The sequence below is a fragment of the Monodelphis domestica genome, chromosome 8, assembly GCF_027887165.1.
Source record: "Monodelphis domestica isolate mMonDom1 chromosome 8, mMonDom1.pri, whole genome shotgun sequence".
NCBI lineage: Eukaryota > Metazoa > Chordata > Mammalia > Didelphimorphia > Didelphidae > Monodelphis > Monodelphis domestica.
The window spans coordinates 137,442,850-137,466,888 of NC_077234.1; the positions used below are offsets into that span (position 1 = coordinate 137,442,850).

The following is a 24,039-nucleotide window of genomic DNA, read 5'->3' on the forward strand; positions in this document are numbered from 1 at the left end:
TTGATGCTTTAAATGTTAACATAATTAATAAGATGAAGCTATATTTGTTTTCCAAAGATATGAGTAATGACTTAAATTTCTGATTGCCTTTGAGTGTCACGGATTGCTTGCTGTGCACTCATAGACCAAGAGAAGTGTGAAATAAATAGTAAATCGTCTGGCAGAATTTATCTGGTATTTTGTGGATACTTAGCCTATTTTACTAAACCAATAATAGTATATGTAAATTGGCAGAATGTCTATCTTACGCACAATGCAGTGTGGCCCAAACCAAAGTTTTTCAGACTGTGCTGAATAGGTACTTCTAAGCAGAGTCTAAGGAAGATAACTGCTAAAGAAGAAATATTTATTTAATAAAATCTGTTAGACATCCAAACTATTCTTACATTCAATTTTTAGTCTGAAAGTGGAGTGTGTATGTATTTATATATATATATATATATGTGTGTGTGTGTGTGTGTGTGTGTGTGTGTGTATATGTATGCACATATACATATATATTCTATTATGGTAAGTTAAAGTTTTAGAATGTTTTAAAAACTAAATAATAACCAAAATAATATTTCTCAAATAATAAATAAAATTTATTACTCTTTGGTAAAACTGAATTATGGTTTTATGATCTAATATATTTAACTCTTATGGAAACAAAAAAAAAAAACCCCTAACAGCTGGGTTTCCCCCTCCCCCTCACTAGCAATATACCTATTAGGGGAAAGCAGGTGGTATGGTATAGTATATATTATTCACTATCACATCTGAAATTTTGGAACTTTGGCTTTTATGATTTTAAATGCCTTCTGATATGTCTTTTATATGTATTGAGAAACATAAATGTTGTAATCAAATCGCAATGACTATCATTATTGCCTTACCTTTTTTGTCAGTTGCTTAATGGAATTTAATTAAACTGAGTGCAGATCAAAGTACATCTACTAAAGTAATCAAAAGATTGAAATAATTTTGAAAAGTAAGTGGAATGGTCATAGGAGAATCAAGGGAAAATAGATGGTAATTTCAGATTTGCCAGGAAGGACTGTAATAAAAGATTAATTCTGGATTAGTTCCAGGTGAAGTGCCAGTATAAACACAGGATCCTACAATGGAACTAGGATGGTCCCTAAAAATGCTATCTAGTCTACTCCTCTCATTTTTACAGATGAAGAAACTGAAAACCATAGACTTTAAGTGGTTCTCCCCAAAACACTCAGAGTAGTGACAAAGCCAGGCCTGAAACTTTGATATTTTGACTTCATCTCTTGTGCTCATCTCATTTCTCAATGCTGTGATATCCTCCTATTATTTTCTACGATCATATTCCTGTTTGTTAAGGCATTGCCTTTTTTAGGTAGTCCTCCTTTACAGGAAAATAAATGTATTTAGTTGTCTAACACATTCTTATTTTTCACAGCATTATAGATATCCTTTGCATTGGGTGATTCAGTTGTTTAACTGTATCAAGAGGGTTTCAACTATATCTCAGACCAATTGGATAGTGAGTCAGATCCAGATTCAGTAAAATTTAGATGACACAATCTGTAGAAAAGATACTGATCAGAATTGAAATGGAATTCTCTTTAAGAGCTGTTTATGCTGACTGAAAAAACCACCAGCCCAGATGTGTGTGTGTGTGTGTGTTTGTTGTCTTTCAAAGAATGTATTGTTATTTTATATATCATGAAACTTTCCTGGCTAATCAAAGCCAAAACAGTGCATAATGGGCTCTAAGGAAATGTAAAATGTATTCACTTCCACGATAATACATTTGAGCAGCCTGTAATTTAATCTTCTTTTTGTTTTTCTCATCAAGTGATTGATAGGTTGGGAAAGACACAATCCATTTTCTTGATTAGTATACTGTAATTTTACTGTGGTTTTCTCTGTGAAAAGGTTAGACACAAGTTCTTATAGAGAGGAAAAAATATTAAGAATGTTCTGAATGAACATTCTATATACTACTGAGGAGAAGTCAGTAGTTTTCAGGGAAAATATTTTAAGGTTCAATGTAAGGTTCAAATAGGTTTAATTATTATTCCTAAAACAACCAAAATGGGAGGGGGGTGATATAACTAATCATATTTATTCAATATGACTTAATTTTACAAAATAATTTTTATTCAGTAGATTAGGGAAGGAGAGGTTGTGGTGTTAGGATGCTTATTTTATTTTATTCTGAATTATAGAGATAATTGTTTTCAAATTCCAGTTCACATTTTTTCTACAAAAACCTTCTCTGCCAGTCTTCGATGAAGATGTCAACATAAAGATAAGAACAATAATTACTAAAATTCATTGATTTATTTTCAAAATCACAGAATTTTATGTTATGTGTGAGGCTCATTAATGATGTTTTTTTTTGTTTGTTTAAACTGTAATAATTTCTTTGTTATCTTCATCTATTTAGAATCCTTTCTTAAAATATAAGAAAAACACCCAAGCAAAACCAGCCAACCTAGAGGCAACATCTGTTACCATATACAACATTTGAAACCTTTTGTCACACTCTCTCCCAAAAAGGTTTGAACAATCATTTTTTTTCCTCCAGTACCAATATTGGTCATCAAATTTAATCTGAATTCAGCTTCATTTTATTATTGTTTTTATTTATATTATTTTGATCATGGCATATATGCTATTTTTCTTTGTTCTGCATGAGGTCATAAAACTGTTCCTAATTTCTTTCAGTTCTCATTCCTTATATTTTCCTTATTCCATCATTTTTATATCAAAATAAGATTTTTATACTAGTGGTAGATAGGAGATATAGTCGATAGATTATTATTGAACTTGGTCTTTGGAAGTCCTGACTTCAAATTCTATCACAGACAATTGTTGGCTGTGCAACCTGGGCAAGTCACGCAATTTCTTTTAGGCTATCTTTTCTTATTTGTAAAGTAAGGATAATAAAAATAACAATACCACAGTGTTATTATGAAGATCCAATGAGATACTATGTGGTAAGTACTTTTTAAGTAGTAAAATATTTTGTTAATGTTAGTTGTTATTACTATAGTTATTGTTATTCCACAAATTTAGTTCTTCCATTTCCAAACTGATGGACTACAACTTTTGGCTACCCCCAAAAGTGCTGCTTGAAAAACTTCTTGTCCAATTCTCTCATTTCAACTAAAATGATATGAGCACTATGGGTCAGAAATGGTACAAAGTCCAAGCTTTAGTGCTCTTTACATTACACTACATTAATACTGTCATGTTGTAATATGGTTTGAAAGAATTGCAGAATAATATTTTTTTCTATTTCAGATGTTCCCAATAACTTAAAAACTAATTGTGTTAGGTCAAAAAAATGTCTAAATGAATTCAGAAAAGTGGGCATCAAAAATACCATTATAGAAAAAAGTAATAAAAATTACAAAATAGGAAATGACAAATTTAATTAGTGACTTAAAAATAAAAAAAAAAAACACCTGGAATTGAATAGTATGAATAAGCCTAAGAGAAAATCAAAAGTACAATAGAAATTTAGATTAAGGAAATTAATAATGAAACACACCAAAACTTATTAGACATAGTATGAGGTAGAAAAAAAATACTATCCTTTCTAAATATCTCTGTTAAGAAGGAAAAGATATCACAAAAGGTTTTGTGAAGAATAAAATAAGGCAACATGTAAAAAGTGTATTGAAAGCCTGAAAGAGTTAGGCAAATCAATATGAGCCATTAGTATATTAAATAGAACAAACAGGTTTAGTTGTCTTGTTCTTTGTCTTCTTGACATTTATTTGTTAATTTAATGTGCATTTGTTGATCTATAGCTGTGTATATATTTTATAGTCGGGTAAGCTGTCACCTGTATAACTTTAGGTAAGCCATTGAACCTCTTTGAGTCTCTGTTATCTCATCTGTAAAATGAGGGAGTTGTGCTAACTGGCTTTTAAGATCTTTTCAATCTCTAGATCTGTGATACTGTATTGACTACTCTTTATCTCTGTACAGGATCTTAAACCTCTTTTAGGTGTGTGTTTTGTTCCTCAGTTAGACTGTAGACTCCTTAAAGGTCATTCAACTTCTTTTGTGTGCCAAAGACAATAGATATGCATAGTCACTCTACTTTTCTCACATTAAGGGGGTGGGAGTGAAGTTGGAGACTATAAATATATAATATAGAGGTTTTCCATGGAATGTAATGATGAGAGATTAAAAAAAATAATATAAAACATAGAACTGTAGGGATCAAGATTTTCTCATCGTTTCTGCTAATTGGTCAGATCTAGAAAAATAAGAAAGAAATGAATCAGAATTTTTCTTGCCTGGGCAGAAGGGCCTCTGTCCTGCATTATATGGTATATTCATAAACTTAAACACTTCTGAGAGCTGGCTGTTAAAATTTCACTGTGAGCATTTACATCTAAGAATTAAAGTACATATTTTTTTTCCCCTTTGGAAAGCTGTTTTTTTAAAAAAAAATTCTCAACACACCTTTGGTTTAGATCTTTCAATACATGTGCAAAAAGAATTAGTTGCATAGTGTAAGATTTTGAATTGGTTTGACTAAATATATTAAAATAATTGAATTGTGGTCATTGTTTATAAAATAATTAGCCCTCAAATCAAAATATATGTTAGTAGCTTTTAACAATTTAATATAATGTAAATATAGTAAAAGAAGAGAAATGTAGGAAAGATGTTGAAAATACTGCCTATCTAGATACCTTATAATTGCTGACCAAAGAAATTTGGCTCACCACCGAGCAAGGGCTCCCTCAAGTCCTGATCCTCAAGTCCTGGTGTCTTCAGCAAGGGTTCCAACACTGCAGATCTTTTTCCTTCAACTCTAGTCATTTATCCAGCAAGACTCTCCAATTCAGGAATCTCCAAACCATAACAAACCCACAAGAAAGTTCTCCCCCAAAAGACCAGGAATGAATGAATCTCCTTTTCTGGATCTCACTTTTTATTCTCCCTTTTCCACATCACTTGTTGTCTCTCCCTCTATTCACAGGAACCAATCACAGTCTTTCAATTTGCCTTGCATTGCCCAAGGTGGGGCAGTGTTTGTGTCCTTCCTAGTAAATGACTTGTGAGCTCTTTTACCTAGTGACCTACCAAGTACTAAGTAGAGGCATTTCAAATTCTTGATTGATTAAATTAAAAGGTTGCTGATTGATTACATTAAACACAAACAAAGAAAGTTCAATTCTCTCTTCATAGTTCTGTGCTAAAGTATTAAAAATTCTACTTCTATTTTTTATCTTAAAAATAAATTGAATTGTATTAATATTTAATATATGCTTGGTGCTCATGTTATGTCAAAAGTCACAAGTTTCAAAGTAATCAGCAGATAACCAAAAAGAATGATAATTGCAGATATTATAATAATTGACAGTTATAAGGTTGATATTAGAAATTAAGTTTTATTATATTAGTTTAGAGATAAGAAGTAGAGAAGCTGGCTTGAGAAAAAATTGGAGTTTAAAGTTCATATGAGACAATATCAGTTTCAAATGTTGACAGTATAATATTTTTTTTTTCTGTTGCGGTTGGTCTCTGGGAGTGGCAGTTACTCTCTGGGGTGGCTGTTACTCTGAGAGAGTTGACAATTACTCTCTGGGAGGTAGTGGGCAGTGGCTCTTTCTCATGGTGTTGGGAGCAGGTGACATCTTCTTTTTTCTCTCTTCTCACTGTCTGCAATAGAAGGAAAGGAGGAAAAAATCTGAAAGAGCTAAGTGATTTTCCTTTTCTATTGCTTTCTAATAAATTGTTTTTATATCTGAGAAGACCAAAGAAAGACCTTGTCTTTGGTTTGGACTCTGTGTCTGCTAAGGCTCAGAATCCTAACTTGGTTCTTGCTGAGGCTCAGCCAGCTAGGCTTTGTTATTTTTATAATTTGGAGACAAAAGTTAAAAATTATAAGGATAATAGTGTTTAGTTTATTATAGAAATAGAGAAAATTTGGGTTAGTCAGATCAGGAGGGATCAGTGTAGCCTGTGGAAACAGGAGAAATGGTTCCTTTTGAACCAAAGAGTTTTATTTGGGTGGAGGTAAAATCCCTTAAATTAGAAATCCTTTTTTATCTTTATATTTTCAGTAAATAGTTTATTTTTATTTAACAAGAGTCTCCTTAGTGTCCTTGCATCTGGCCCTGAAGAGAAGTTCACTTATGAGCCTCACTTCACGATATAAACTGAAGATACTTTGTAAGCACAACAAGAAGAGTATCAAATCAGTTTATAATCAATAATCAATTCATTGTCTTATTTTTAAACAGTGGAACCTGCATTTGTTTAATTTGAGCATCTTGGTATATACTACAATTTATATGTGCAAAGTGAAGTAGATTTATTGGTTCTTTGATATAGCTTTAATTAATTAAATTATTCCTTTAAAATAGCTGTGACTGAACTTGTAGTATATGATGATGATGGAATAGTATTGTGCTGTAAGGAATGATGAACAAGATGATTTCAGAAAAAGCTAAAAAAGCTTATGTGAACTGATGCAGAGTGAAATAAGCAGGGCCACGAGCACATTATACAGAGTAATTATAATATTATGGAATGATCTAATGTGATAGAGTTTGCTTTTACATTTTGCTATCATTTTTACTAATAGCATTATAATAATCCAGGGCAATTCTAAGGGACTAATGAAAAAGAATGTTATCCACATCCAGGGAAAGAACTGTTGGAATAGAAAAGAAGATAAAATCATATGATTTATAACTTATTTATTTGGGTATATTTGGGGGTTTTTAGTTTTATAAGATTATTCACTTATAAAAATGAATAATAAGGAAAAATACTTTGTGTGATAATACATATATAACCCAGACTAAATTGCTTGTCAGCTCTGTAAGTGGTGGGGGAGGGAATAAGAAAGGGAGACCATATGGATCATATAACTTTGGAAAACTTAAGTGGAAATTTTCTATAAAAAATAAATAAATAAAAATGGCCAATGGGCTTAAAAAGATTTAAATTATCTGTGAATTGAAGAACATGATAATTATTGAAGACAAGTAAGCAATAAGAAAATTACAAAGCCAAATAATCCTATTCCTGGTTGTAATAAAGTGATACTCCCGGTGTCTGTTGTGATAGAGGGATACTAGAGGGTTTGTATTGATTATTACTAGATGGCTAATGGATCAAGATTTTTCCTACCCTCCACCCTTCACCTCCCATTTTCCTACCTCTCCCTCCCCCTTCTTCAAGTCACTCAGAGTGAACTATGAGATTTAGAGAAGAAACTCTTTTCTCTTGAATTCTCATGTAAGGGGTTTATTTGAGGAAGACAGGAAAGGATGGAGGATAAGGTAAGAGGGATGCGGTTTTCTCTAGTCTATACAATGAGGGTTAGGAGGATATTGGGGAAATGGTAATCAATCACTAGCAGGGACAGTCATAGAGTTTGGAGGACAAATATTTTTCTTCTTTCTTCTTTTAACCATCCAGACAAATATCAGTCAGTCAGCAAAAGCTTCAGGGTCTTCACTATCAGCCACAAACAGCTAAAACTTAGTCCAAAAGCTTCTCCCCCTGCTCCAGAAACCAAAAGGGTCTCTCCGCTTAGGTCAGAAGTAAGTTCAGCCTAGTTCAGCTGCTGGCTTGGCTCCAACTGTCTTTCCAAGGAATATTCCAAATGGAATGTTACCTTTTGATTGACAGCTCTTCTGTCCTCAGCTTTGTCTTGCATGCTTGCCTTGCAAATTCTCTCCTACACATGGTGACATTATTAGGTCAAAAAAATGATGATCAAATTATATTTACCAAGTAATTGGCCATAATTGTAATAAAGAATGAAAATATGGACAAATATGTGGATATAATTGAATATTAAAAATTCATAAAAATAGTGAGTCAAAAAGAAAACCATGATGAAAGTATGATTTATATTAAAGAGAACAATATACATTAAAATTTATTATAAAGAGCCATTATCGATAAGAAATCTATTTCTAGTTTTTACTACTTTAAAAGGTAATGCTTAGGAATCATCTTTTCCAATATGCTCATTTCATTTAAGAGAAAACAGAGCCCCAGGAAAAAGAAAGGATTGGCCCTAAGTGATATGATTAGTAAGTGTTATAAATGCCACTGAAACTCCAGTTTCTAGTTCTTTTCTACTATATTCTGTTTATACTGCCATTTATGAGATGCTTTGAGATTTGTTTCATCTTAGTAACTAGAAGAGAAATATAACCTTTAATAGTTAATCCTTCCTCTAATGCTGACTAGATATGTGACCTAGGTTGGTCAAGTAATTTAATGTATCTGTGCCTCCTTGACATTCTTAAAATGGGAATAATAATACTGACTTATTTAATATGACCCTGAAGATTAATGAATAAAAATGATTGCAGTATATTTGGAATGACTTCCAAATGCAAGAAGTGTTATTCTATTAAAGGGAGATAGAAGACTCAGATCTTACTTTGAACTTTTAGAACTGACAGTTTGGGAATTTGCACTTATTATAGTACTTAAAATAATGAATTTGTAAAGTTCATTTTCATCACTCCTCATATTTTACTCATGTCCACAATTCAAAAACAATTAACCCCTTGAATGAGGTTAGAGGATGAGGATAACCTATAAAGATTTTTATAGGTTATTTGTAGATAAAAGAATCACCTCTTTGACAAATGACTCACCCATCCTATTAATTTTTAATCAAAACAAGATTCTATTTAATTCTATTTTTTTTCAACTTAATGAAATCTATACTGAAATTTTTTTATCCCAAGTTCTGGAAATATTTATAGAGTTAGGGACATGTGTGGCTGGTGATTATAAAAGCAAGGCTTTTATCCACATATTTGCTTTTTGTTTAATTCTGTATTTTAAAACAAAGGAATGTATTTTTGTGTGTGGAAAGACTCTAAGTCTCTCTTTCTTTATACACACACACACACACACACACACACACACACACACACACACACATATATATATATATATATTGATATTGGTTTAGGCCATGATTATGTAATTGATAAAAAATAGCATTGAAGCATGGAGTAAAAACATCTAATTTTGTATGGGGATAAGAGGAGGGTTATATGTTTGCATATGGCCAAAATATTTTAGAATTCAGTTTATAAGAGGAATGACTCAAAAGAAGTACTTTTTAATTCTCTGATGATCAGCAATGGCTTTGCAAAGATGGGTGAAGGAGGAAATAATGCTAAGAAAGGATTTAAAGAAGGATTGAAATGAATGGCTTTGGGACAAGAAAAGAAGCCAAGTCTGAGTATGTGAGCTATGTGTATGTGGCAGATGGAAAGATACAGGGAGAGACAAAAAAGAAAAAGAACAGAGAAACAAAGAAAATCTATTTCAGGCAGTATTTTTTCTTCCATCTTTGTTTGCTTCATTGTGACTGTGTCTGTTTTATTGTCCATTAACTTTGAAAATTTTTCAATCGTTGTTTAGAAAGGATTACACCTAGCAGAATTTTTCAGGTCTAGAAAAATAAGAAATGTGTTTATTTATTTATTTGGCAAGTATCTTCATGGATTGCAATTACATGCTGAGATATTTTTTCATGATGTTTCTTCCTAATTAGACTTTAAAATTCTTGAAGGTAGGATTTAATTTTGGAATTTCTGTTTTCTATAAGAGTCAGTACATTACCATTCATTTTGGATGCAACAAATTTGTTTAGTACTTTTGTAATCACTTGTAAAAGACCTTGTGGGGAAATTGTCTCATTAAATAAAAATCATTATTACACAGAGTGACAAGATCATTCTTTCTGTTAACATTCTTAAGAGAAGTTTAGGATTAACATTATTAACTCCTATACCAAGATGAATTCAAAATGGGTAAATGACTTAAATATAGGGAATGAAATCATGAATAAATTAGGAGAACATAGAATAGTATAACCATCAGATCTATGAGAAAAGAAGGAATTTAAGACCAAGCAAGAAATAGGGAACATTACAAAATGTAAGATGAATGATTTTGATTACATCAATTAGTTTTTTACAAACAAAATCAATGTAACCAAAATTAGAAGGAAAACAACAAACTGGGAAAAATCCCTCTGACCAGACTTTAATTTCCCTAATATATAAGGAATTAAATAAAATTTACAAACAAACAAAAAATTAAAAAAACCAAGCCATTCCACAATTGCCAAATAGTAAAGAGATATGAATAGGCAGTTCTCAGTTGAAGAAATCAAAACTATAATCACATGAAAATGTTCTAAATCCCTCCTCAGTAAAAAAAAATGCATTGTTGCTGGTAGAAAAGTCAGTTACATTTGATTGTGCCACAGTGTATCAGTCTCTGTGTATGATATTCTCCTGGTTCTGGTCCTTTCACTCTACATCAATTCCTGGAGGTGTTTCCAGCTCACATGGAATTCCTTCAGGTTTTTAGAATCTTAAAATAAAAAACATAAAATATGAGAGGAAAAAAGAGACTGGCCAGAGATAAATGATCATAAGCTAACAGTCAGGACCCTTTACAATTATGGCAAGTCAAGAGAGACCTCTTGAAGTGCATTCTGGAAGCCTATCATTGATTTTGTGTTCATTTTTTTTAACAATGATATCATTAGAGCCTAAAGTAACATCTCTTTTTTGGTGCTCATACAATTATTCCTTCCATACACTCCTCAAAAATGAAAACAAAACAAAACAATAAAGTAAAATTGTAGGAGTTCTATCATTTAGTTAAAAGTTAAAAATTTTTTACCGAAAGTACCTCCTATTATTTTGACCCTTCCATTCATCTTTCTCCAATGATATAGAACTATTCCTAGAATGTTATAAACTCCTTTCCTGACAACAATATTATTGGAAGAACTGGCTAACAAGGTTCTATTATCTGTCTCTATTATTTAGATTCATGCCATACTTTTCAGAGAAGAAAATGAATCTTCATCTAATACATCTGTGCTTCCCCTCCTTTCCTTTTCTCTCCTCTCCTCTTCCTTTATTTCCTTTAGTTTTCATCTTAGTGATGCCAAATTAAATGAAATACATCCAGCTGTCACATTTTTAGAGGACAATGGGAAAATTAGAGGTTATACAAAAAAGCAAGAGACAACACAGATAAATAAAACTAAAACTTTGTCATATAGTTTCTTCTCAATATAAAAACAATTTTTAAATTTTAAATACCTATTCAAAATTAGAATGCACTATGCTATGCAGTTCTGAAGTCCCCTTTAAAAGAAAATGTACATCCAGAAATTAAAGGGAGAAGTTTTACATTGAGAGAGCTTTTCTCTTATGCTCTGAGAATCTTTTCACTTTTATATTTAAGCACTTAGAGGCAGCAGTGAGATGGGGAGAAATACTACACAGATAGATGGCTCTATAATTACCCTAAAAATATATCACTCAATATCCATGGTAGTTAGTTTCCTGAAATGAAAAAAAAGAAAAAAGAAAAAAGGAAAATAATGCATATTCCTATTAGTTTGGAGGAAAGGGTCTTGGAAATATTAAATCACAATATAAATTATTTGTACCCATTTCCTTGTATTATTCAAATATTTTGACAACTTTCAAAGTTCCTGGGGCATTTTTAACTTTCATAGCTACTGAAACTTTTGGAAGACCTTATACTTCTACCTGATCATTTATATTTAATATATGAGATGCATATATTTTGCTACATCATCAGATTTCTAAGGATTAAAATGTTTTGTGATATGCAAATATCTTGACCTGATTTGAACAGTTTAGGGGAAATAACACTAGTCTTAGATAAAAATGTCCTAGGTTGGATTCTCAGCACTACTTATTCATTCTATAACACTGGACAAATTTCTTAACTTCTATAAGCTTCCATTTCACTATATGTAAAATTAGCATAATGCTTCTACAACTTAAATTATAGCTTTGCTAGGAAGAAAGTCTTTTGTAAATTTTAAAGTATGTTTTTAGAATGGTAGAATGTGATATAATAGAAAGATAATCGATTATATGGTCAGAATATTTGTTTCAAGTCCTGAATATGATACTTTCAGACCAAAAAAAGTCTCTGAGCATCAATCCTCTCATCTGAAAAATGGGGGCAATATTTATACTACCTCTTTTGTAAGTCACTAACATGCATTTGTTCTTGAGAATAAAGCACTGTGGTATTTATACTGGGTTTTATAGGTGGACCATTTATTCATAATCCAAGAATGTCCTGGTGTTCTAATGTCTGTTAGGCAGCCCAATTATCAAATGTTGTTTCTTCCGTAAAGCAATATGAAATGAAATATTGATCATGCTCTTGCTCCAGGACATTTAACAAGAAAACTTCTTATTAAATATTAACAATGTATGATATGCATAAGGAATGGTGTTAATTAATCTTGTTGGAAGAAATCTGTCTACTAAATAAATGTTAGCCAAAGATCATTTTCATGCCTAATGAAATTAAAAGTTTAAAAAGTTTTATTCAGCTTCTTAAAAAAATATAAACATTCAAGTTGGATTTTTTTTTCATTTTCTCATCTGGTTGTTTATGTTTGTTCTTTTGCCCTGGAAAGAGCTATTTTATCAGGGAAAGCAAGTCAAAGCTATAAAGCTCCCATTTTACTTTGATTGTACTGATCTAGAATTTATTTCCATAGAAGCAAGAATTGTAATAGTGCTTATAGCTGGTAACCAGGTGTTAGGCACTTAGTTTTCAACTTCTGCCAAGAGATGGGAGCAATAAAATAAAATGCCTCTTTTCTGCAAAGCCTTTACATTTTCTTAAAATTTCTCAACTTGAAAATCCATTCCAAAACCCAAATCAGAATTGTAATAAAAACTTCAGGACTCTTTTAATAATGAATTTTCAGTTGTGCATAGTCTAGAATTGTTCAGACTTTGCAATGCTTGAGGTTAAAGAAATAGCAGATGCTTGCCTAGGCAAGACAAATTTCTATCTCCTTAAAATATAGTTAATGTGAAGGAATCATTTGATTGCCATGAGTCTTTGTGCAAGATAGGAAATAAATGCTTTCTTATCCTTCTTCAAATGATTTGGGCCATAATACCAAAAATTCCAATGTAGATGCATCTAAATTGAAATTTACTCAATGTATCACTGTTAGAGACAGTGGACTATAAACACAGTGGGAAGACTTGTAAGAATTCAGTGGTTAGGACAAAGAAAATCAAAATCCAACAAATGAAATTTACCTTTTGTATATTACCCTTTGTATATAATACCTTACATATTTTGTTCATGAGGAATATAGAATGGATAACTTCTTATACTGCATTTTGCCATTTTAGCTATTTTTTTATCATATACTTATAGAGGCCTACAAGCTAAAACTGTTAGACAAGATTATAATCAGTTTTAAAGGGACTTAAAATAAACTAGAACACAAAACACATTGATATTTTGATCTGACTCAGAACTGTTATAGGGTTCCTATTTTTTTATGTGGTCAGTCTTGATCCTTGATTAGATGTCTGTTCCTTAATCATATTTTGTACACCATTTAGTTTACTTCATAAGGGAAGAAATAAAATAATGAGATTGAGAGATATGAAGTACATTAATTGATAGTCAAGAAACTATTAATTAATTATTAATTAATTAGTGGAGTTTAATGGTATAGTGAGAAGAACACTGGGTATGGAATCAGACTTATTCTAGGGACCTAATTTTCTTCATTTGCAAAATAAGACTGTTGGACTAGATCTGAGTCCTTAACTTGAAATCTCAAAACTTATTATAGTAGGATAGATATGCAAATAAAGGGATTCATGACTGATGGAGATATGTGGTATTTGAAGAGTGGATTAAGAGAAGAAAAATCAGGTATTTACAAGATTAGGAAGATGAGCAAGAAAGAAATGAAGAATGAAATAAACATTAATTAATCATTTACTATGTTTCAAGAATTGTGCTAAATGATTTGTAAATATTATCTTGTTTGATCCTTATAATAGCTCTGTGAGGCAAGTACAAGTATTATCTGTTTTACAGTTGAGGAAACTCATTTAAGTCAGACAGAAGGTTAGGGACTTGCCTAGGATGACACAGGTAGTAAGTATCCGAGTCTGGATTTGATTTTAGTTGTTCTTGAATCCAGACCAGCACACTATTCCTTGTGTCACATAACTGCCTCTAAGAGAGAAACAAAGCATGGAAAGAGATTTAAAATGACTAGATGACCTTTATGGATCCTTTACTTTCTGGGGATATATACTCCCTAGTGATTTCTCATCCCACTTTTCAGTTTTCTGTTTTTAGGTCATAGCTCTTTAAGGGCTGAGACAATTTCTTTTTTTTTCTTTCATTTTTATCCCGAGCTTAGTGTAGTACCCAGAACTTGCTAAATGTTTTTTTTTAATGATAAAATTTTTTAAAAATTGAAAAAATTAAAAACATTGATAAATGTTTTATATTGAATTGCTTCTGTTTTCTGCAGCTAACCAAATGTCTTCTGATTATTTAGAAGCTTAGAGAATTAATAAATAGAGAGATGGAAATAATAAAAGTATGTTAAAATTTGATATATCTCAAAATACAATTTTTTATACCCCTCACTACTGCAGAAGGAGAAGTCAGGCCAAGGTCACAAGCATTTATTAAGCACTTAACTTATAGCAGACACTATGATCAGTGCAGAAAGAAATCAACAAAAAGAAACTGATCATGAAAAGACTTGTATTCTCACCAGTTTTAGTGAGGTTGGGAAGATAGCAGGTTTATGGGGCAATCAAATGAATGTAATTTATGACATGCTAAATCTAAGATGTTTTTAGGATATTCAGTAAGATATCTAAAATTCAGTTGAAATTATGAAACAGAGAGTCTAGAAAGAGTTTTACCTTCTATATTCATGTATGCAGAGATGAGGAAAATGATCACCAAGATCTTGAGGATCATTTAGATATGGATAAGCAGATCCTGACCTGGATAGAGAAATATATTTCTCAAAAAATATCACAAATAGACTACAGTGAATTGTTCTGACAAGATTAACCTGATAATATCTGAACTGAAAGTTAACAGAATGAGATTTTCTTCAAGAATCATAAGCCTATTGGCATAGAGGTCGTTTCCAAGAATATTAATCCTATACTTCAGTTACATAGCATATCTGGTTTGCTCTAGGATCAAGACTGCTTTCTTTTTGAGATGGAGAAGGTATCTAATTGTTCTAACTCATTAACCTGCTATACTCATTAGAAATATTCAGTTATTTAAGTATAGAGAATTAACTCAGGATATCATACATCTCTACATTTAAATGCTGAGAGATTCATCATTGTATCTATTATCAAAGTAAAACATTTAAGGATAATTCATGAAAAATTTTCAGACTTTGCTCAGCTCATGAAATGATAGCAATCATAATTAGGATAGGATGGACCAGAATTTTCTTTTGCCAATAAAACAACTGCCCATGACCTGGCTGAGATTATAGGAAAATATGCAAGTGCATATATGTGCATATTTTATGTATTATTTAGGATTTCTGTAATAGAATCCCAATACTTAAGGGAATAGAGTAATTATATGAAATAATATAATTACAGTGGTGACATTACCTTCGTTGAGTACAACTAATCAAGATTTATACCTCTCTTTATATTAATACAAAAGGAATTTTGAATAGATATCCACATTGTTACAGTGATCACAGTAACTTGTATCATCCTAAAATACATATAAGTGACAAATTGAGAAGAGCTTTGAAGTTTCCATTTTGTTCCTTTGATACAAATATTATTTCAAAACCAACAAAGAGTAACACTCAGTAGAACATTGTGCTTTCTATTTTTGTGATTTTTAATATGAGTTCTCTTGTAGAAAACTGTCTGGAAAAAATACTTGGTCTCTTCTCATGTTTTCACAGCTGATGAATGTGGTGCATAGTTCATTGAAAGAGATTTTATAGAGATAGGAAAGTAGGCTCAGTGGGTCTGTAGTTAGTACAATGAGTTCAATGATCCTAAGTTGTTTATTGCTTCAAAAACCTATTTCTTTTACACTGCTATTCTCTAACTATATTATTGTGGATCATCTATACTGTGATCTCAGAGGATTCAAATTGCAGGTTATCTGAAGGCTAAGAGAAAAAAAATCCCTAGTGAAACCAAAAAGCTAGAATGTATTACTGGTGAAGATGTGCAAATGAAAAGTAGAGTAAAAGATCTCTTTAAGGAATATATAATAATTGGAGTAGTCACATAGAAAAGATGAAGATGAACAAGATATCCAGAGGGCCACAATGTAGAGAAATTAGTAGTGGTGCTAGTAATGATAATGACAGCAATCATAAATTAAAGGGACATAAAAACACAATCTCTACAAGGTTGAGTACATTTCCTACAGAAGAATTGTGCAAAGGAACATAGAGGAAATGTATAAATATATCAAGTTAAGGAGAGATGGTGACCTTAGGAGGAGTATTTACAGTGATGAGATCTTAGATCCATATAATTATCTGAGTAACTACTATATCACACACAGAAAGTATCTGGAAGGAATCAAAGAGTACAGTTCTCTCATTTTATTAAAGAATAGTTAAATGACTCTCAACAGTCAGCTGACATTTTTTTTACTGCATCATACTGCATCATTTCAGTCTGAATTCTTGACTCTTTATCCATTGTCCATTGTATATATTGCCTCTAAATATAAACAGTAGACAAAATAAATAACAAGCAATTTTTAACTAATATCTTCAGCCAGTCAGCCAGTATTTATTAAACACGTGCTAATTGCCATTCATTGTGCTAAGTAATGCCAGCATTTGAAAATGCAAGCTTTTTTTGTTACATGCAGTAGTGTTCAGCGCAACATTGCATGCAATCATTGTATTTGTGATTGCAGAGATTTTCAATTAGTTATGCTGATGTGACATTAAAGGATGAAGTTTTGCTCCTATTCAGGTCTTCATTTACCAGTTCTGGTCCTGACCAATGATTTCAGCTAAGAAACTATTAGAATGGAAATGCCTATACCAAAGCAGATAGGCAGCTCATTTAAAATGTATAAAGTTGAAGACTTGCCCGAGGACACAGGTGATGAAGCAATTATTATACAGATTGTCAAGATGTTAGGCAGAACCTGAATTCCAATGCTTCCATTCTTGAAGGCTAACCTGTTTATCATACTGTAATATTTAAAATTAGGTTTGACTAAATTTGAGGGTTATAAAAGTAAGATTAAATAATTATCTTCTTAAGTCAAAACTATCTGTTATTAGCTCAATAATTTAACATAATATAAATACAGCAAAGAGAGAAATGTAAGAGCAAAGTAGAAAACATTTCCTAGTTAAATATTCTATAATTGCCTATCCAAAGCAATTCAGCTTAATCCAACAAAAGCTTCCTCAGGTCCCAAATTCCACATGGAAGTTTGATAACCTTTTCAATATGGGCCTCACCAATTTTAGCCTCTTCCTTCAGTTCTGGTCATCTACCCAGAAAGCCTCCAATGGAGAATCATGCAGAATCCTCCTTACCAAGGAGAGTCTCCTCCTTGAAGAGCAAAGGAATGAATGAATGAGTCTTCTTATATGTCTTGCCTTTTATAGTCCTTTTCCCACATCACTTCCTGTCTCTTTCCCACTTCATGGGAACCAACTACAGCTTCCAAATTGCCTAGCACTGTGCAAGGGGCAGTATCTGTGGGATCTGCCTTCGGTCCTCTAAGAGTATAAACTCTTATTAAAAATCCACAAGCTCCTGAATGATTGAATTTCTAAGGATGTGAACTATTATCAAAAGAATCTGCAAGTTCCTGACTGATTGAGTTAAAGAATGGATCACTCCAAAATATTTGATTATGCTAAGATAAAGAAATTCTGTTTCATAATACCAAGCTCTTCTCTACCTCTATGTCTACATGAAAGGTATTTATTTGTATTCTATGGAGATCACTGAATTTGGAACCAGAGAACATGAGCTCAAATCCAAATTCAAATCACATATTAACTGTGATACCTTAGATAAGTGAATTATCTACTCTAAGCTGTGATTGGGTCATTTTTAATATTATATATTTGCTTTTAAGGCATTTCTTAATTTTTAATCTATAAATTTATAATCCTATGTCTCCTCTACCTCCCTTCAAAAAGAACTTACATCAGGAGATATGAGATGATGACAATAACTCCTTCATATTGTTATAAAATAAAACACACATAAATGTGAGGGCTTGGATTCCATTACCATCACTTTTAATTATTAGCTGTGTGATTTTGAGTACATTACTTTAGTTCTAAAAATCTTGGTTTCTCCATCTGTAAAACAAAAATAATGATGCTTATATTCTTTTCTAATATCCATGTTATGGCTGTTATTAGAAAAATGCTTTGGGAATCTTAAAGTGCTATAGAAATAGTAATGCTTTATTATAAATTATTTTAATACATACTAACATGGCAAAAATAGTATGTACACCACAGTTTGTCATGAAAAGTTTTGTCTTGTATAATGTCAACAACAACAGTTAAGGGAAAAGAAGCAAAAATTATTTCTTTAATTTAAAAGATTAAAACAATAGAGTTTTAATGATTTTTTCTTATTTACCTAGAGGGACCTGCCCTGTATCACCTTAACAATAACAACAGTTAAGGAAAATGTAGTCAATATTATTGCTTTAATTTTTAAGATTATAATAGTTAAATCAGAATGATATTTTTTCTGATTTATTTCAAGTTAAAATTGATCAAATAGTTTGTTACAGTTAGAAAAATAGTTCACAGAGAATACTAAGATGGAATAAAAAACATGGGTTCAGCATAATGATTCAAAGATGTTAGCTATTTAAAAACAATTGCTCAATTGTTAAGAATCAATAAAATGAGATCAGAACATCAGAGATATAGAGCTAGAAGGTACCTAAAGTTCATCCTGTCAAACTCCCCCGTTTTTTTTTGCAGATGAGAAAACTGAGGTTCATATAAGTTAAAAGACTCAATGAAGGCTTCAACAGGTAGCACATAGTGCTATGAAGATTTGAATGTAGATCCTCTGACTTGAGATGAACTTTTCCATGACATTACTATGGTTATTCAGCAGCCTATATTTTTAATAGTTAGATTAAAATGAAATTTAGAGATATTAATTGATTTCTGCATGGTCATACAATAGCTAACTAAAATAAATGGTATTTAAGCCAGTTGGCTGTTTTGGTTTTTGTTGTTTTTATTAAATGTAGCCAGCTATCTGCCTCCCATATAGCACCAAACTATTTCTCATATGGTGAAATGAGTTTATATATGGTCTTAAAAAGGCATATGTCTATAATAGGAAGCATTTAATAGTGAATCTAATGCTGACCTTTAAAATCCTTTTACTGATTATTTTCTCATTCTTATTAACTGCATTTTCTGAGACATATCATTTACTATATGCTATGAACAATTGCCTATTACTTATTAAAAATGGATTTGAGATCTGTATCACTGGAAGGAATTTCCATATCAAGAGCTCCCCATTCTGACAATAAAAGACCATTCACATATTTACATTGAAAAAAAAATCTCTCAATGAAAAATGTTCTGTGAACATTCAATACTGTGATTCTCGAAGACAGTGCTATCATCATGGTTTACTTGTACTACAAGTTAATATATAGAAACCACAGTTCTGCACTCTATAGATGACTCAAGAAGTTTTACGTGAATTAAATATTTATCAGCTTCTAGTCTATTTAGATTTGCTTATTTCCTCTAAGTGTCACAGAACTTTCCTTTAAAAAAAAAAAACATTTATACCTTACTATGTATGGGCAACAGTTTTCCCCCAAAATAGTGGAAACATTTTCTTGCAGAATATTATATTTCTTCTCTAAGTATTTTTCTTTCTTATTTTTCCAGTTCTTTTGCTTTTTCTTGGAATCTGGAATCTGGTGTTTTAAGAATCATTAAACCATATATTAATAATATTTCATGAATTTAAAAATTGAATAAATTTACCATTTTTATTTTTATTTTTCCTTATAACATCTCAAATACTTTATATGTTATTCATTTTATAACATATTAAAATCTTCTGCATGACCCATGAAAAAGGAATTTAGAGAGCTTCAGATTCACTAGCCCATCCTTATACTTACTTACATATAGAAAATTGCTCTTCTATTCAAAAAGAGCTTAAAGCATGAGTCAAAAATTTGCAGTGTTCCACAATTTCCAAGGAGTGATATGACCAAAATTCCTATGGTTAAGGGTAAAAATTATGTTTGGACTGAATATTCGAGAATTTGGTCACCAGGATTTTAATTACTAAATTCCAAAGAATTACTCAAGTCAGAATGGCTTTTATTTTAGTTTATTTATAAATAGAGAGAAGAAAGTAAGCGAATTAAAGGTGAGAAAGAAATAGTGTGTGTGGTGTGTGTGTGTGTGTGTGTGTGTGTGTGTGTGTGTGTGTGTGAGAGAGAGAGAGAGTAATGTCAATCAATTATATTTCCCTGGTCCTCTGGTTCCCAAAAGGTATATAAGTAACCCAAATTCTTTTGTCCTTCCCAATCATCATCTAGCACAATGTTACTCCCTGGTATAATGTCCCCAAAGTCCCAGGGTGTATAAACCCTATAAAAGTTTTGGTGTCAGGCTCTGAGTAAAGGGTCAAATATTGGACCTATCCCTTTACTGATTAAAGACTTGGTTTTTCTGACTACTTTCATAGTTCTGTGTTATTTCCAAGTTAACACTATTCATTTTTGTGAGTAATCTTATAAAACCCAACCTCCAAAATATAAAACCTAAAAATCAAGTGAAAAACTGTATGCTTTCATTTGCATGCTGACTCCAACACTTCTTTCTCTGAAGGTAGATATTATTCTTTGTCATAAGTCCCTCAAAATTGTCCTAGATCATTATGTTGCTGATAGTATCTGGATATATCACAGTTGATCATTCCCCATTATTGCTATTACTGTGTTCATCGTTTTCTGGTTCTGCTTATTTCACTTTGCATCAGTTTATGATGATGTTTCTAGCTCTTTCAGAACTTATCCTGTCCATTTTTCCTTAGAGCACAATTATATTTCATCACCATCCGAAACCATATTTTGTTCAGCCATTTCCTAATTTTCTCTAAATTTCCAATTCTTTGCAGCACAAGAGGGCCTTTATAATTTTTTTTTAATCTCTTAAGGGGTACAGATTTAGCAGTGGCATTAATGGATTAAAGGATATGTATTGTTTTATAGACCTTTGGGCATAATTCTAAATTACCATCCAGAGTGGTTGAATTAGTTCACAACTCCACCAGCAATGCATTAGTGTCCCAATTTTGCCACAAACCAAACCAAAGCAACTAAGATAAAAGGGAAATAATAAACTTATGAAAAATTATAATAAATTTCTCTGATAAAGGTCTCAGTGGTACCATATTGTTTTACTTCCTGACCACCTGGAAGGTGTTTCCATTGGCAAAATATAGAACAAGATGCTATATGTCTAGAGCAACTCAATTATTCTATTTACAAGTCAAAGCTATTCTACTTCCACCGAGTTGACTCAGGCTTTTCCTTGTGACTTAATGACTATTATTTCATTGGCATAAAAAAATCAAATGAGCAAATTCCTTTTTTATGTACTGAGATCCCAGTGTCCTGAAAATCAAACACTATATGCAATTATGAAAGGTTGTCTAAGAAGAGGCAACTCCAACCTCTTTTTGACAGACATTAGGCAAAAGTTCACTGAATACTCAGTAGCATTTAAGTAAATCTCACAGGAAATGTTGAATAGAAGTCCAAATTTTTTTTCATATTTCTCTTACTTTAAAATCACAAGACATGAAAGACCTAATGCTGAACAGAAATCATCCTATAGTCTTTTTTGAAAAAAAATTATAAGGTTCATTCATTTTCAATTATGAATAATAGTACATGTAGCTAAAATTAAATGTATACATTAAGGAAGATATGAGATACTTGAAAGTAGCACACTTAAAAAAAAACATCAACTAAAATTGTGCTATTTATTATGGCAAATAGAATATTTTCCCAGAATGTGTATTCACATGTAATCTTTAAATAAGTGGAAAAAAAACTTCAGTTATATGTAATATTCTGCAGTTAAAAAAATAGAAGAATTACTTATATTGTTAACTACTAGACTAGTATATTAATCATAACATTCCAGTATTGTTTGCTACCAAAGGATTAAAAAACAATAGATGGAGGAAATGTTTAAAAACCTCTCTCTAAAATTTTGCATCTGTTTTTGGCAACTACAATGATTTAACAATATACATTAAATGGAAACACCTGTTAATGACTAGGAAAATCAGCCATTTTTAATCTTATTTGAAGGCACAAAATGGCTAATTACATCTACAATTAGCTCATTATAGGCACAATTATTCCCAAGCATAATTGCATGCCAGCAAATAATTGTGAATACCAACGGGAACCTAGAAAGTGTCTTAGAAAAAATTAGTGCTTTTGGCTTCACTACTTACTACAGATATTTTTGGCTCTGCACATTTTTAGTTGTTTTAGAAACTTTTATGATGTGAAACTCTCCATTATAGAAAATGAATTTTTAAGGGAGATGAGGACAAACAACTATAAATTTTTATGATACAATAATGCAAATACTCTTAATCTTATAAATAAAGTATTTCATAAACATCATAAGTAAAAGAAAAATATAACTCCAGTCAGAGAGTATGGGAGTGTGCTTTATTTAAATCTCTCAATGCATAATTGCTAAACCAGTGACCCACCTACAAACACTAGAGGAAAGCAATTTTTTAAACTGTCCATATATTTTGGATGCACAGATCAAAATCAGGGATAATACCCAGGGATAAGGTGATAATGGGTTCTAGATAGCCATTTTTCTAACTGCATAGGAATCTCTCATATTTTTTGACCTACCATTGGTTCTTCCTTTTATTTGGAAATAGATTTAGCATCAATATATCATCTTTTTTCTTTCAGAGGAATCTTTCCCCTCCTTTATTAAGATGTCATGTTAATCCAATGTGTAAGAGTTAATATAACTATTATTTGTTATTTGCTTCTAAGTTGTTTCTACCAAGATTTGAGACTTTCCACAAATTAGCTTCTACCCACTTTTCCAGTCTTGCCATGAAGCCAAGTAAGCTATGATTATCACAGGATAATGGTTAGCAACATTTTTGTTCCATTTAATTGTTTGTAGTTGATTCAACCCTCCCCATAATTAATATATACATGCATTTCCCCATATTTTCTTCTACATTTTGTAACTGAAAGAGCCATCTTTCTTAGTCTATGTAAACAGACTCATATAACTTGCTACTAAATGCATTTATTTATTCATTGACTGATAACCTATGTAGTATATCTAAGATTCTCTAATAGGTGACATACTGAACAAAATATCCAGAAAGAATATTAGCTTACACATTCTACCCATAAAATAGAAACTAGATAATTGTTCAGGAGAGTCAAAAATTAAATTACCTGTAATTTGGGATTGTATTGAATCACCAAATACTCATAATATGGAGACTCTGAGAGAATTTCAGATTTCATCCAGATTGCTTTAGATTGGATACTTGCATCTTTAAAACTAATGAGACTGAGAACATTCTCATTTTAGTATCTTGTTCCTGTGAGTTGTTTCTTGTTACACATTAACCTTTTAAAACTACCCTTCTCTCCTCCAGTGAAATAAGCCAGTGAAAAGGTAAGAATTTCCTGCCCCTATTGTCTTAGTTTTAAAAATAACTCTGAGAAATAAACTCTGAGGAAAATGTTTTATTATTATTTTAGTTCTCCTCAATTTCAGTTATATGATCTTCATGAGACTGGATGATGTTGGAAATACATATGAGAGTCCTGAGAAGCCAGGGTGCCTGAGACCCTAGTCTGAGGTAACTTGGATTTTTAACTGGGTCTGTGCTCTAAAATACCTGCTGAGATTTTCTATGAATCTAATTCTCTTCCCTTCCCTTTGAGACTGAAGTAAGACAAAGTAGGTGGGGGAATAATGCTTCCCACATGTTGAAAGAGTAAGCTAATATATCTGTGATTGTATCTTTTGAAGTGAATATATTTGCATGACATCTAATCTAATTGTTGGTACTTAAATGAAATTAGGGTATTTTCCACCATAATTTGAAGAAACTCCACTGGTGGAGGTTGGAG

At 31.5% G+C, this 24,039-nt stretch overlaps 1 long non-coding RNA gene across 2 annotated transcripts in view; it reads right to left on the reverse strand.

The window, feature by feature from the left end:
- Positions 1 to 5,355: 5,355 nt before the first annotated feature.
- Positions 5,356 to 24,039, reverse strand: part of LOC103104608 (uncharacterized) — a 34,153-nt gene continuing 15,469 nt past the window's right edge. For both annotated transcript variants that reach the window (XR_008914258.1, XR_008914259.1), the window contains one exon: positions 5,356 to 5,646. This is a non-coding gene — a long non-coding RNA (uncharacterized LOC103104608). The remainder of the gene's footprint in view (positions 5,647 to 24,039) is intronic.